The sequence below is a fragment of the Sciurus carolinensis genome, chromosome 2, assembly GCF_902686445.1.
Source record: "Sciurus carolinensis chromosome 2, mSciCar1.2, whole genome shotgun sequence".
Lineage (NCBI taxonomy): Eukaryota > Metazoa > Chordata > Mammalia > Rodentia > Sciuridae > Sciurus > Sciurus carolinensis.
Genome location: NC_062214.1, coordinates 34,926,509 through 34,940,460, shown reverse-complemented (window position 1 = coordinate 34,940,460; position 13,952 = coordinate 34,926,509). Strand labels below are relative to the sequence as shown.

At 36.0% G+C, this 13,952-nt stretch overlaps 1 protein-coding gene and 1 long non-coding RNA gene across 2 annotated transcripts in view; one reads left to right on the top strand and one right to left on the bottom strand.

Moving 5' to 3' along the window:
* Positions 1–5,050: 5,050 nt before the first annotated feature.
* Positions 5,051–10,646, bottom strand: LOC124977926 (uncharacterized). The gene is made up of 2 exons (XR_007107289.1): positions 10,201–10,646; positions 5,051–6,732 (listed from the first exon to the last, which is right to left on the bottom strand). It is a non-coding gene; the product is annotated as an uncharacterized LOC124977926 (long non-coding RNA).
* The window catches only part of Pak5 (p21 (RAC1) activated kinase 5), a 414,668-nt gene continuing 409,053 nt past the window's right edge, over positions 8,338–13,952 (top strand). Inside the window, exon 1 of the mRNA XM_047541866.1 lies at positions 8,338–8,415. The gene's annotated coding sequence lies outside the window, so the exon portion shown is untranslated. The remainder of the gene's footprint in view (positions 8,416–13,952) is intronic.

The following is a 13,952-nucleotide window of genomic DNA, read 5'->3' as shown; positions in this document are numbered from 1 at the left end:
CAGATCTTCAACTCTACTACAAAGCAATAGTAACAAAAACAGCATGGTATTGGTACCAAAATAGAAAGGCGGATCAATGGTACAGAATAGAGGACATGGACAGAAACCCAAATAAATACAATTTTCTCATACTAGACAAAGGGGCCAAAAATATGCAATGGAGAAAAGATAGCCTCTTCAACAAATGGTGCTGGGAGAATTGGAAATCCATATGCAACAGAATGAAACTAAACCCATATCTCTCACCATGCACAAAACTAAACTCAAAATGGATTAAGGATCTCGGAATCAGACCAGAGACCTTGCATCTTAAAGAAGAAAAAGTAGGTCCAGAGCTTCAACATGTCGGCTTAGGACCAGACCTCCTCAACAGGACTCCCATAGCACAAGAAATAAAAGCAAGAATTAATAACTGGGATAGATTCAAACTAAAAAGTTTCCTTCAGCAAAGGAAACTATCAGCAATGCGAAGAAAGAGCCTACAGAGTGGGAGAAAATCTTTGCCAATCATACTTCAGATAGAGCACTAATCTCCAGAATCTATAAAGAACTCAAAAAACTCTACACCAAGAATGCAAATAATCCAATCGACAAATGGGCTAAAGAAATGAATAGACACTTCACAGAAGAAGATCTACAAGCAATCAACAAACATATGGAAAAATGTTCAACATCTCTAGTAATAAGAGAAATGCAAATCAAAACCACCCTAAGATTCCATCTCACCCCAATTAGAATGGCGATTATCAAGAATACAAGCAACAACAGGTGTTGGTGAGGATGTGGGGAGAAAGGTACACTCATACATTGCTGGTGGGGCTGCAAATTAGTGCAGCCACTCTGGAAAGCAGTGTGGAGACTCCTTAGAAAACTTGGAATGGAACCACCATTTGACCCAGCTATCCCACTCCTTGGCCTATACCCAAAGGACTTAAAATCAGCATATTACAGAGATATAGCCACATCAATGTTCATAGCTGCTCAGTTCACAATAGCCAGATTGTGGAACCAACCTAGATGTCCTTCAATTGATGAATGGATAAAGAAAATGTGGTATATATATACAATGGAATATTACTCAGCCATAAAGAATGATAAAATTATGGCATTTGCAGGCAAATGGATGAAACTGGAGAATATCATGCTAAGTCAGATAAGCCAATCTCAAAAAACTAAAGGAAGAATGATATCGCTAATAAGTGGATGATGACACATAATGGGGGATGGGAGGGGTTAGTGTTGGGGTTGGAGTTGGGTTTAGGGAGGGGGGCAGGAATGGAGGAAGGAAGGACTGTATAGAGGGAGGGGAGGGGTGGGAGGAGTGGGGGAGAAGGGAAAAAAATGGCAGAATGAATCAAACAACATTACCCTATGTAAATTTATGATTACACAAATGGTATGCCTTTACGCCATGTACAAACAGAGAAACAACATGTATCCCATTTGTTTACAATAAAAAAAAATTAAAAAAAAATAAGAGAAAAAAAAAACACAATGGAGGAGAACTGGAGCCTACTCAGACTGACGTCTAGATAAATTATTAGGAAGTTGTCTATTTTCTGGCTAATATTTTTCCATATGTTTATTGGTGCATTATAGCTGTACCTGATGATGGGATTTGCTGTTACATATTCATACATGCATACAATATGACAATATAGTTTGACAAACATCATTCCGCAGTATTTCCTCTTTCCCTCATTTCTTCCCTGCTCCTGATCCCTTTCCTCCACTCTACTGATCTCCCTTCGATTTTCATGAAATCTTCCTCATCTTTCTTTTTTTTCCCCCCTCTCTAGCTTCTATGTTTGAGAGAAAACACAACCCTTGATCGTCTAAGTTTGGCTTATTTTGCTTAACATCAATGCTTCAATTCCACCTGATTAATATTTGAATTAATTTGATCAACACAACAACCTATTAGTTCAGGCAAGTTTTACTAAATAAGCTCTATATCGCCTTGTGAGTCTATACAACTCTCCCAAATTCAAACCCAGTCTGTGATGGATCCAGCACATTACTTGCATAAAGGCCCTGTTCTTTGAAAAAGACAGCCCTGATATTGGACCCCACGTGCATTCCCAAGAGCACTTGACCACTGTCCTGTACTAGGAAGGATGAATTCAAAGGACATATGACAGAACAACTTCCAGCTTTGAAAAATAGCCACAGAAAGGGCAGACATCTTCCAGACACTGTTTTCTAGCAAACAGATCTGATCTCTTTAATTGGGGTTGTGGGAAATATGAAAAAGTAAAGTGTGAAGATTGTAAATCCCATATTCAAATTCACCCTAGCAATGTTGAGCCTGCATTTTATTTCACATAAAAGAAAAACTAATTAATAATATCGATATTTTTATTGATTATAACTATTTTATTATCTCATGACATCTTATGATATACTTAGCAAATTGTTACTCAGTGAATACCACACTTCTTATAACCTCTGTGGAAGAAGTGCCCTTCTTTATGCCACTGATTTTGGGCTCAGTCATGTGACTCTTTGGCCAGTGGAATCAGAGTCAAAGTGATAATGTGCCAACACAAGTGTCCTTCTGTCCTTCTTGTCCTCCATGTATACATCACTATAAGATCATGCCTGAAGTATCTGCCAGTCCAAAGGGGCTGAAGGATCTGTGGACAAGTCATGGATCCAACCTTCAGCTTAGAGCCCAGACTCACCATGTTCAACCTAAACCCAAAATCTAGAGCATGATGACTTTATGGTCAAAATAAATAAGGACCCCAAACCTCTGGAATATGGTGTCACCTAGCTGAGGAGCCTCCCAGAACAGCCACATTGTAGCAAATATTCTGCAACTGTTTTCTGTTGTCCTCACTTTGATCTCTCTCTTTTTTTTTAAATTATTTTTTAATATTTTTACAGACTGCATTTTGATTCATTGTACACAAGTGGGGTACATTATTTTGTTCCTATGGCTGTACACGATGTAGATTCATATCATTTGTGTAATCACACATGTACCTAGGGTAATGATGTCTGTCTCATTCCATGATTTTTCATACCCCCACCCCCAATAATAGAAGTCTTTGGTGAAGCCTTCAGTTTATTGCTGCATTTTCTTAAGAGAATTTGAATGACTTTCTTAAGAATTAAATGTATGGGAACATCAAGAGAATTATTGACTCACCTTGTTCAAGACTAAAAGTAAATCTAATAAATGTGGTATTAAATCCTGTGATCAATCTACCTAAGAACCTATAGCACTTATTTGTAGGATTTCCATAGTGGAGCTTACTGATATTGAATACTTCATTATGAAAAGCTGGGTTATCAGTAGAGACCCTTCATGATTATTAGTGTCAAGAATAATCTAAATGATCATAGTCTAATAATGATAATTCAATGGTGGAAAGCCTCAGGTAGTGGTTTTCAATTCTGCCTTCACATTACAACCATCTGGGAATGCTTGCAAATTCCCTATGTTAGAACTTCACCCCAAACCAAAGGATGATTGTTTTTAAAAGTTCTCTGGGTGAGTTAGCTGTATGATTAAGGTTGAAACTGAGTATATATGTTTTATGCAATTTTTAAAATGTCAAATAATTTGGAAAGTTTTCTCATACAACATGCCCCACATAGAACATTACCCTCTGTAGTCTGGTTTTATACTCAGGCAAAACAAAACTAATTTAAGAAGTCTAATTTGTACATTATTTTGTATATTGATTTAGAAACTTTTACCAGGACATAATTCATTTACTTTCTTTACTTTTTTATTATTATTTTCAATTGTATTCAAATGTTTATCATAAAAATGAACCATCTAACTTTTCTTTTCTTTTTTTTTTTTTTCTTTTTTTTGCACTAGCTCTCACTTAAGATACAACAAGATATTCTCTTTGTAGTTGGTGTCCTTTAAATTCTAGTGATGTCCTGACTTACAGGGGTAACAGCCATCCCCAAGAAGATGAGGATGAATATATATCAAAAGATAAGAAGTTGGGCAGAGTTTCTGGGTTACTTACTCAATATTTATTTCATCTCTCTCCTGTAAGAGTATCTTTTTTAAAAATTTGTTCTTTTTAGACATACATGACAGTAGAATATATTTTGACATATTATACATACATGGAGGATAACATTCCATTCTTGTGGTTGTACATGATGTGGAGTTACATTGGTTGTGTATTCCTACATGAACACAGGAAAATTATGTCCAATCCATTCTACTGTCTTTCCTATTCCTGTCTCCCTCTCTTCCCTTCATTCCCTTTTGTCTAATCCAGTGAATTTCTATTTTTCCATTTCCTTCCTCCTGGCCCTAATTGGATGTTAGTGTATCAGAGAGAATATTTGGCTTTTGGTTTCCATCTAACCATTTTTAAATGCACAATTTAGTGGCACTAAAGTACATTCCCATTGTCATGATACCATCACCACCACCTATCTCTATTTTTCTTTTCACCATGCAAAACTGAATCCCTGTACACATAAAACAAAAATTCCCCACACCACGTCTCCCCAACCCCTGTATATCACCACTCTACTTTCTGTCTCTATGAATTTGACAACTGTGACTACCTCATAGAAGAGGAATTCCTTGGAAGTATATACCTTTTCATGACTGTCTGTTCGTGGCTTTTCACGACTAGCTTATTTTATATAACAAGGTCTCTTTAATGTCCTCAAAATTCACCCATGTTATTGCATGAGTGAAACTTCTTTTCAGGACTGAACAACATTCCATTGAATGCATACACCATATTTTGTCTATTCACTTGTCTATGGACACTTCAGTTACTTCCACCCATTGGCTATTGTGACTAAGGCTGCTATGAACAGGAATGAGCAAATATCTCTTCAAAACCCTGCTTTAAAAAATCTTTGGGATATATACCAAGAAGCAGAACAGCTAGATCATATGGTAATTTTTGAGGAATTGTAGTGTTTCCCACAGTGATTACATCATTCTAATGCCTACTAACAGTACACAAGTCCAATGTCTCTACATCCTTGCCCATGCGTGTTATTTTGTTTGTTGTTAATTTTGTAGCCATTCTAATGGTTACAAGGTGATAATTCAATGTGGTTTTGATTTACATTCCCTAATGATTAGTGACATGAATTGTCTTTTTATGTGTGTTTTGGTCATTTGTACATCTTTGGAGAAATTGCCTATACAAGTCCTCTTTCCATTCTTCAACCTGGTTTTTCATTTTTGTTGTTGTTGAATTGCAGAAGTTCTTTATATATTTTGGATAGGATCCCCTTGTCAAACACATGATTTGCAGATATTTTTTTCCATTCTGTGGGTTGTCTTCTCTCTCTATTGATTGTTATCCTTGGATGCACAGAAGTTCTTAATTTTGAGGTAGTCCAATTTATCTATTTTTACTTTTTTTTTTTTTTTTTTTTTGCCTATGCTTTTGGTGTCATATCCAAGAAATCACTGCCAAACCATCCATTTGCTTTTAGCAAAATCTGTCTTCTAAGGCACAAAAGATGATTTGCAATGCAAATCAATTGGACAGCCTGGATTAATTTTCTCATTCAAAACACAGGAGGATATTAAAAATGAATAAAATTAAAACTGGCAAATTCTGGGGTTTTATTGAAACTTTAATTTTTGAAAAGTATTGCACTTTGTTTGCTTAACTACTCAATTACTTTGCCTGAGGTCTCTATTTTCTTTCTAGCTCATGGGTCCTTTCAAATTGAAACATAATGGAGCCCTTTTGAAGTGAAAGTCTGAGTATTGTGTCACTTTGTTTCTTTAGTGAGTTGCATAAAGCAGTTTCTGAATATACCTTTACATGATAAAATACCAGTCCAGGAATGGCTATTAATGTTATTTATACTGTATGTTCACTTATGGATGAGCAAATTGAGATCCTAAAGGAAAAATTATTTAAGGGATTGACACTGAGTACAAAATAGATGTCTTGCTTGTGCATAGAACAAAAATGCATGGGTTTAGAAGTTTGGACAGAATATCCGAGCTATTGGGGTTATGCATCCCTGAGGGATGCTGGTGTGAATGTCACACGTTAATTGTGAGCAGGGGTGAAACAAACAAAAAAAACACTTGATCCCTTAGGGGATCCTGCATCTCAAGCATCCCCCAGGTATTAACAGAGTATTTAGGAGATACTTAGAGATCCTGTATAAATTGTCATCTTGGCTAAGCAGGCTTCTTTTTTTTTTTTTTTTTTTTTTTTGGTGCTGGGAATTGAACCCAGGGCCTTGTGCATGCAAGGCAAGCACTCTACCAACTGAGCCATATCGCCAGACCCAGGCTTCATATTTTTAAATCCCTTGTTAAAGCATTTTAGACTTTCAGGAGCCCTACACGCCTATGCCATTTCTTTTCAGATGGGGTAACAGAGGCCTAGAGAGATACTGAGTTGACACAAATACATTGCCAGTAAGTGGTGTGAAGATCCTAATCAAACTCCTAAATCCAAAAGCTTACATATTGTTAGCAATGTCACCAGAGGCAGAAACAAACAAAAAAGGGGACTGTAGGTATGCATTCTTGAACTTGAGTTCTCTCTTTGTCTTCTGAGAGCTTGCTTTCCTTCAACCATCCACAAACCAGAAAATCTTTGGCTTCTAGCCCTCTAACTCCTGCAAACCAAGTAACAAAGCCTTCAGGATCCTGACCATAGGAACACTCCTTCTCCAGTCGATTCTCCTTTAGATGATCTCACTGCCACCAGAAAAGGAATGACTGGGTCTTTCCCAATTTTCTCCACTCTCATTTACCTGTGATAAAAGGGTACAGATTAGCATAACTTGTTACTCAAAGTATTGCTGTTTCTGTATTCACAAAAAAAATTGTATTGACAAGATTGACAATTTTCCAAAATGTTCAGATTCATCTGACCTTCCAAATAACAACATTCACTGTCAAATTATTGGACATCTGTGAGAGTCACTTGGGGTTGAATTAAATTTTTGATGTGCTGTGAAATTGGGTCAGAGTGTTAGAATTACTTTTTAATAGTTATGAATGTGCTAATAAAATGTTGTTCTTCAGTGCAAATTGGCAATGTTCCCAGTCTTGAGGAAGCTTTGAAGGAATGAATTTCAAAATTCCTGATTAACAAATATGTACAAGAAGTCAGAAGAGACAAATTAAGAATCCTCTATCAAAGTACACAATAAACTCCAGATTTATCTTACTATTATGATTTTAATGGTTCTTATTGATACTGAAAAAGACAACATTGTTCAGTGCTTTGAATAGGAAACAGATCATTCATAAGGGGAGAAGCTTGTCTTTTTTCCTTAGAATTTGTGATTCCAGTGAAGTCATTGTACTCACTCAACTGTTTTCTGGATTGCTTAACAGCAAAAATAGGACAAAGAAATGGGAGCTGTGGGGATTCACATTTCTATTGGATATTATAAAGACCTTCTTAATGACAGGCTGCCTTGTGAGGTAAGAAACTGTGTCTCATGCAGAACGATTCAGCAGAACTTGGACAACTATCTTTCAGGGATATTGTAGAAGCTATTTCTTAATTGGATGAAACATGTCCTAAATGACTCCCAAGGTCTTTTGAATTGAACACTCTGCTGCTATAGGCTGTAAATAGCATCAAAAGTATTCCTGGTTGAATCAGTGGTACATAAGAAGTTGTAGAAATGAATCCTTACCCAACTGAATTTAGAATTTAGCAGAACTACACCTAGGTTTCTGGAATACTCATAGAGGCTGAGGGGCAGTCATAGATTTGGATGGAAAAAGAAGCTCAATGGGAGCAGAGGAGCCCAGAAGGTGATAGATATAAACTTAGATGTCTTTCAGGGAAAGGATACATCCTGAAGATGGATATAAAACAAGAGTGTGGTGGAGGTTGAGGGCCAGCCTCAAAAGATGTTCAAAATGTAAAGCATTTTTGTTTCCTTTTTTAAAACAATCAGATTATCACCATTGGCTCTAATCCTCTACATTAGGGACACAGAGGACAGAAGAGAACTCTGGGACAAATGGCAAAAAAAAAAAAAAAAAAAAAAAAAAAAAATATATATATATATATATATATATATATATATATATATATATATGAACAACCCCCCCCCATGAGATCTTCAGTGGATACTCCATGGCCCATTACCCCTAATTGTTAGCACAGTTGAATTGACTGTGGACATTTCTTAGGCGTCCAAAGCTTGTGCAAGGCCAGGTTGAATGTTTGTCTCAGTGCCCTTTGGCTTTATCATGTCCAATGCTCACACATCATGACCCTTGTCCCCTTCTGCATATTCCTCTGCCTTAGCCTGCCCCCTAGTTACTCCCTAGGATACCTCACCTCAGGCAATGCCTCACATTTAGGACTTACTCTTCTCTCTTCTCTGAATCAAAATTGACTGAGCATTACCCTGGTTCTCTAGATATGGCATGGAGTAAATTAATGGCAAGATTTAAAGACAGAAAGTACGGTATGTGCTTGTTTTATAATATTTGCAGGGTATTCAAGTTTTCTTAGAAGTGAAAAAATATTCCATAAAACAGTACTTCTCTATATTGTAAATTGATGAAAGTGGTCAGCAGTTATGGGCGATAGTTTAAGGTATGGCCTGATGGTACATCCCACATCCCCCCAGGCTCCCTCCCTTCTACATGTGTGTATAAATTTGGAATCTATGTAATAGGAAGGATTTTTAAATCCCTTACTATACTCTACCTATTCAACAACAAAATTTAACCATTTTCTCCTCTGTGGAGAAGCTACTGTTCAACAAACATCATGACTAAAACATTGATCACATCACATTGATCACATCATTGTTTTTCAATAGGTTAAACACTTATTGTCTGTGGGACTAAATGATATTTTAAAATTATTGAGTATGATTTTACCATTTTTTGCAAGGAGTTCATTGAAGTGCTACTTTACATGGAAACAAAAGTGATTTTACAACTTATGGGGAAGAAATGCCTTTACCAGTTAAGATGTCACAAGTCTAAAACATGCTGTGAGGTAATGGAAATGAAATGTACAAAGTTGTAATCATAACTGATAAAATTAAATCAGTTAACACCAGGTTTTTGTTGTTGTTGTTGTTGTTTGTTTGTTTGTTTTTTGGTACCAGGGATTGAACCCCAGGTGGGGGTGTGAGCACTCAACCACGGAGCCACATCCCCAGTCCTTTATTTATTTATTTATTTATTTATTTATTTATTTATTTATTTATTTATTTATTTCAGACAAGGTCTCACTGAGTTGCTCAGGGCCTTTCTAAGTTGCTAAACCTGGGTTTGAACTTGCGATCCTCCTGCTTCAGCCTCTCAAGTTGCTGGGATTACAGGTGTGTACCACCGTGCATGGCAACTCCAGTCTTTTGCAACCAAAAATATTATGTATATGCCATAAAACATGTGGACTTATACCATAAAATCTCAAGCCCAAGGAACCTAGGGTGGCCATTCATTTGACAAAAAATAAGACAAAACTAATCCATTTGATTCCACTGAACAAAAGCTGTGAAATAGAACAAAGAGCCAGGTAATTCCAAACAAGCCTGTTTTGAGTATTTGAGATGTCATTAAGAGTACACTGAGGGGCTGTGGCTGTGGCTCAGTGGTAGAGCGCTTGCCTCGCACTCATGGGGCTCTGGGTTCCATCCTCAGCACCACATAAAAATAAAATAAAGGTATTATATTAAAAATGTTTAAAAAAAATGAAAAGACTACGCTGAAGTGTTCTCTATAAGATCAAGTATTTGCAGGCACCAAACCAAAAAGAGAGTAGGTCTGCTCCCTTCTACACAATCACATGCTCAACCACAGTTTTCACTCCAAGAACCATTCTGAAAATTCACTGTCCACTTGAGGACAACTATGGATTACGGTTGGCACTTGGAGTCAAGGGGGAAAACACCAGGAATAACCAACATATTCATCTTTTCTAACTTTCTCCTCTCCCAAAAATTTTAAGCAAACTGCTATGGACGATGAAACCAGTTTCCATCTTTTTTGCCTTTTGATCAATACTCAGGAGAGGAAACATCACAGGCAAGACTCCCTTAGCTTGCAGGATAAATGAGACTCTCAGTTGAACACAGAAACTTGTTTGTCGTACCTGTAGAGGCTTTCAACTCCAGTTTCGAAAAATGGAAGGCAGAGATGTGTTTGTTCTTCTCCTCTCACCTCAAGAATTCATGCTACTTATATTATCTCACTCATAAAAAAGGAGAATTAAACTGAATATTTTACATACTCACCTTAAAAAATACCCCTTGGTTGGCTGCGGACTGTATTCTGGCAAGTCTTTCCCTGTGGCTCTTCTGCCACAGAGCCCTTGCTCTTTAGAAGAAAGACTGCTTCTCCTTTGGCAGGAAGCTCCCTTCTCTCTCAGCTGGAAAACGGGCAGGAAGCACCCTGGGGCCCACGTTCTCTAAGTTGCTTGGAAGTGTCTTCCCAGTGGCTTTGCTAGAATCCGGCATCCACATTCTGCCCTTGTTAAAGTCATAGTTTTTTTCCATCTCTCCTTTGAAAAGATAGAAAAGGACAAAAATACCCGTGGCTGTGATTAAGTAAACAGCGTAGAAAGTAACAATAATGGCCAGAGCGAGCATTAGATCCACGATGAAAATGATCAGCGCTGAGAACATGTCTGCATTTCTCTTTGCTCACAGAATGTATTTTTAAATTCCCAAAGGCACCCGACATGTAAGTATGTTTTTGAAAAATATGGGCAGATAAAAGGACATTTCTAAACATACTAAAGTGTGTTGCAATTCCTCCAAGTATTTACCAGGGGGGCTTGTATAGTGAAACTTTTGATTTCCCAACTAGTACAAAATTGGCAAAAGGTGAAGCATGGACTGTTGCTTCACCTCAGATCTGGTAATGGGGAAAAGTCCAAGGATTCATTTGATCCCTAACTGTGCAACCAATTCACTTGGATTGTCATTTCCAAGGGGTAGAAGTACACTAAAGTGCATTTGTATCATATCATGGAAATTTGAGGTTTCTTGGAAAATTAAAACGAACCAGTCTAATGTGAAGGGAAAACAAATCCATTTTTGAAGATGTAAATATTCAGAAAATGTATTTTTCTTGCATGTATTTTTCCTTTTAAATTACTAGAGAATATAACCCAATAAAACATCTTCCTTATTGAAAGAGGAATACTTGGCCTGTAGGAAATTATGAATTTGACCAATAGAACACTGAAATTAAATCACAGAATCACAGCTCAGCAGCAGCTATAAAAGGCAATAAATTCAAATTAGAAAAGCAAGTTAGAGAGCCACAAGAAATGGACTGTAAGGAGACAGTCACTTCCATCTAATAAGTGGTATGATTAAAAAGCATGGTGATCTAAAAATAAAATAGACAGGATATTTCTTAGTTAATAAGATAAATGAAAGGTAATAAGAGACTCCAGGAAAAACATAAAGTTGAATGATGAGCCATGGTCCTCAAATGAAACAAAACTGAAGCATGATTCTGAGAAATTGGTGTAATATGGGAAATGAAAATTTATTTGTCTCTCACATTCAAAAACTTTCTTCTTCAAATAGCAAAGATGAAGAGTACGAGATTATTCTTCTACAGGGTTCAATCACACTGCTTGATTTTTACAATGAATATTTCTAAACTCCTAATATTCTAAATCCTGTCTACTAGTTTTACAACTCTGGAAACCTAAAACAACACAAGGCATTCATTAGAGTGACCGAACGAAATGTAAAACTTTTGAATTTAACAATTTGAAAGTCATGGTGCAGATGACATAGTGGGGGAGGTGGAGAGAAATGAGGGACTTAATTTCCACATTTCACATAGCTGGAATTCAAGGGATTCTGCGTAATTTAGTGTAAGAACTAAATACTGTCTATAAGTTAAAAAATAAAGAAGACTGTGAGAGACTAAGAATATCACAAGATTTGTAAGACAGAATAGATAATAGAATTCTAGCAGCTCGGGAGACTGAGACAAAAGGATTACCAACCTCAGCAAAAGCAAGGTGCTAACAACTCAGTGAGAACTTGTCTCTAAATAAAATACAAAATAGGGACAGGGATGTAGTTCAGTGGATCAAATGCCCCTGAGTTCAACCTCCAGTATGCAAAAAAAAATAAAAAAGAAAGGAAGGAAGGAAGGAAGGAAGGAAGGAAGGAAGGAAGGAAGGAAGGAAGGAAGGAAAGAAGGAAGAAAATTTTAAGTTATTTGTTTTCATGGCAGGAAACCAGAAGATTCTGTTTAAAATTGCCAAATAACAGACTAGATTGATAAGTATTTTACTGGACATGCACTATTCAACATGGTTCCCACTAGCCACTGCAGTTTTTGAATACTTTGAAGTCTGAGTTGATGTGCTATAAATGTGAAATAGTTTAGATAAAACATAGAATTTTAAATATTCATAGGTTTTATAACATGTGGTATGGCAACATTTTGGATATATGGGGTTATATAAAACATAGATTTAAAATCATTTTCACCAGTTTCTTTTTTTTCTTAAAATGTGACTACTAGACAACTAAAAATAGTTTACATTATGTTTCTATTGAACAGCACTGGTCTAGAATTTTCAGGTTAAAAACTAGAACTCTACCCCTTCCCCCCCCAAAAAAAAAGGTAAAAATAGCTCTTCCTGAAGAACAGGACAGGTGTGTACAGGGTAAAGACTTTACATTTTCATTTTGTGCCCTCTTGTGTAGTCTGAATTTTTATCACTGAGTCTATTATTCTTTTAATAAATATTTAATGAAGTACAAATAGAATCTAAGGTGCAAAAAAAGTTATGATGCATTTTTAAAGAACAAATTTTGTGGGTGAACTGGAGGCAAAAATCAAGAGAATAAAGTGAGGATAGTACTTTAGATAAAATGTAAAAATACCATACCCATAGGAAAAGAAGGAAAGGGAATGGTAGTTAATTACATATGTTTATATTATAGGGAAGGGAGGTTAAGATTCTAAATATATTGTATTGATCAATATTGCCTTTTTAAGCTTAAAATCCAATTTTAGGAATCATTGGGTAGTTTTCTGCACATTTGACTAAATAATAAATATGGAATAGCTGGTAGATAATGGCATTGTGATGGTTAATATAGCTGTATCTTGCTTTAAGCTTAAATAATACATAGCGATCCAATTTAGCAGAGATAAACTAGGCTGCAATTGCTCACTTTATTAAAGAAACTTGTCCTGAATTAAAAGAAACAACAAAGGATTTTGGACTTGAGCACCCTTAAGTATTATCTTTCAAGTACAACTCTTGATTTTATAAAGCTGCTAGTGAAATTACAAAGACAGGGAAAGAATTAAGATTTTCTTATTGCAATTAAAGAAAAAAAAATAAAAGAACTAAGTCCACATAAAGCATTTACTAAAAATCAAATGTATATTCAACATTTCTCAGGCACATTAATTATGTAAAATTAAATTACTCTTTTATTAATTGGAACAATATTGAGTTCAATCTCTTTCATAATGGAGAACAAATTTTTAGAAGTCACACTGGGGAGAAAATCTCTCTGTTCCATTAAAAACTCATTCCATCAAAAATGCCTATAGATTTTTTTCAGAGAATTGGGCAGAAATGTAACATGAATATGAGCTATTGTCCTTTTGAAACATTGTTTTAAAATTTGTTCCATTGTGTAATCTTACAAAAGAGAGGAACATATGTCACTTTCACTTTACTTGGTTTTTTATTTTTTAATAGCTCATCATTCCTTTGGCTAAAACTTTGTTTTCTATTGATATTTGCACAGCCTGGCCTGTGCTCACCTGTGGGTAAGTTTTAATAAAAAATATTCCTCTTCAAAGAATAAATTTTGACTGATGAAGGGGGAAAGGTGTTTGAGGAATTAGGGAACATCAAGAAGTCCAAATGAAGGGCAAGCTACAGAAAGATTTGAGCTCAGTGAAAGTTATTGCAAAACCCACTTACTTTACTGGTTTACCACTCAGTGAATCTGTGACTTTTCATGTCCCTCCATGTAAAAATTAGGAT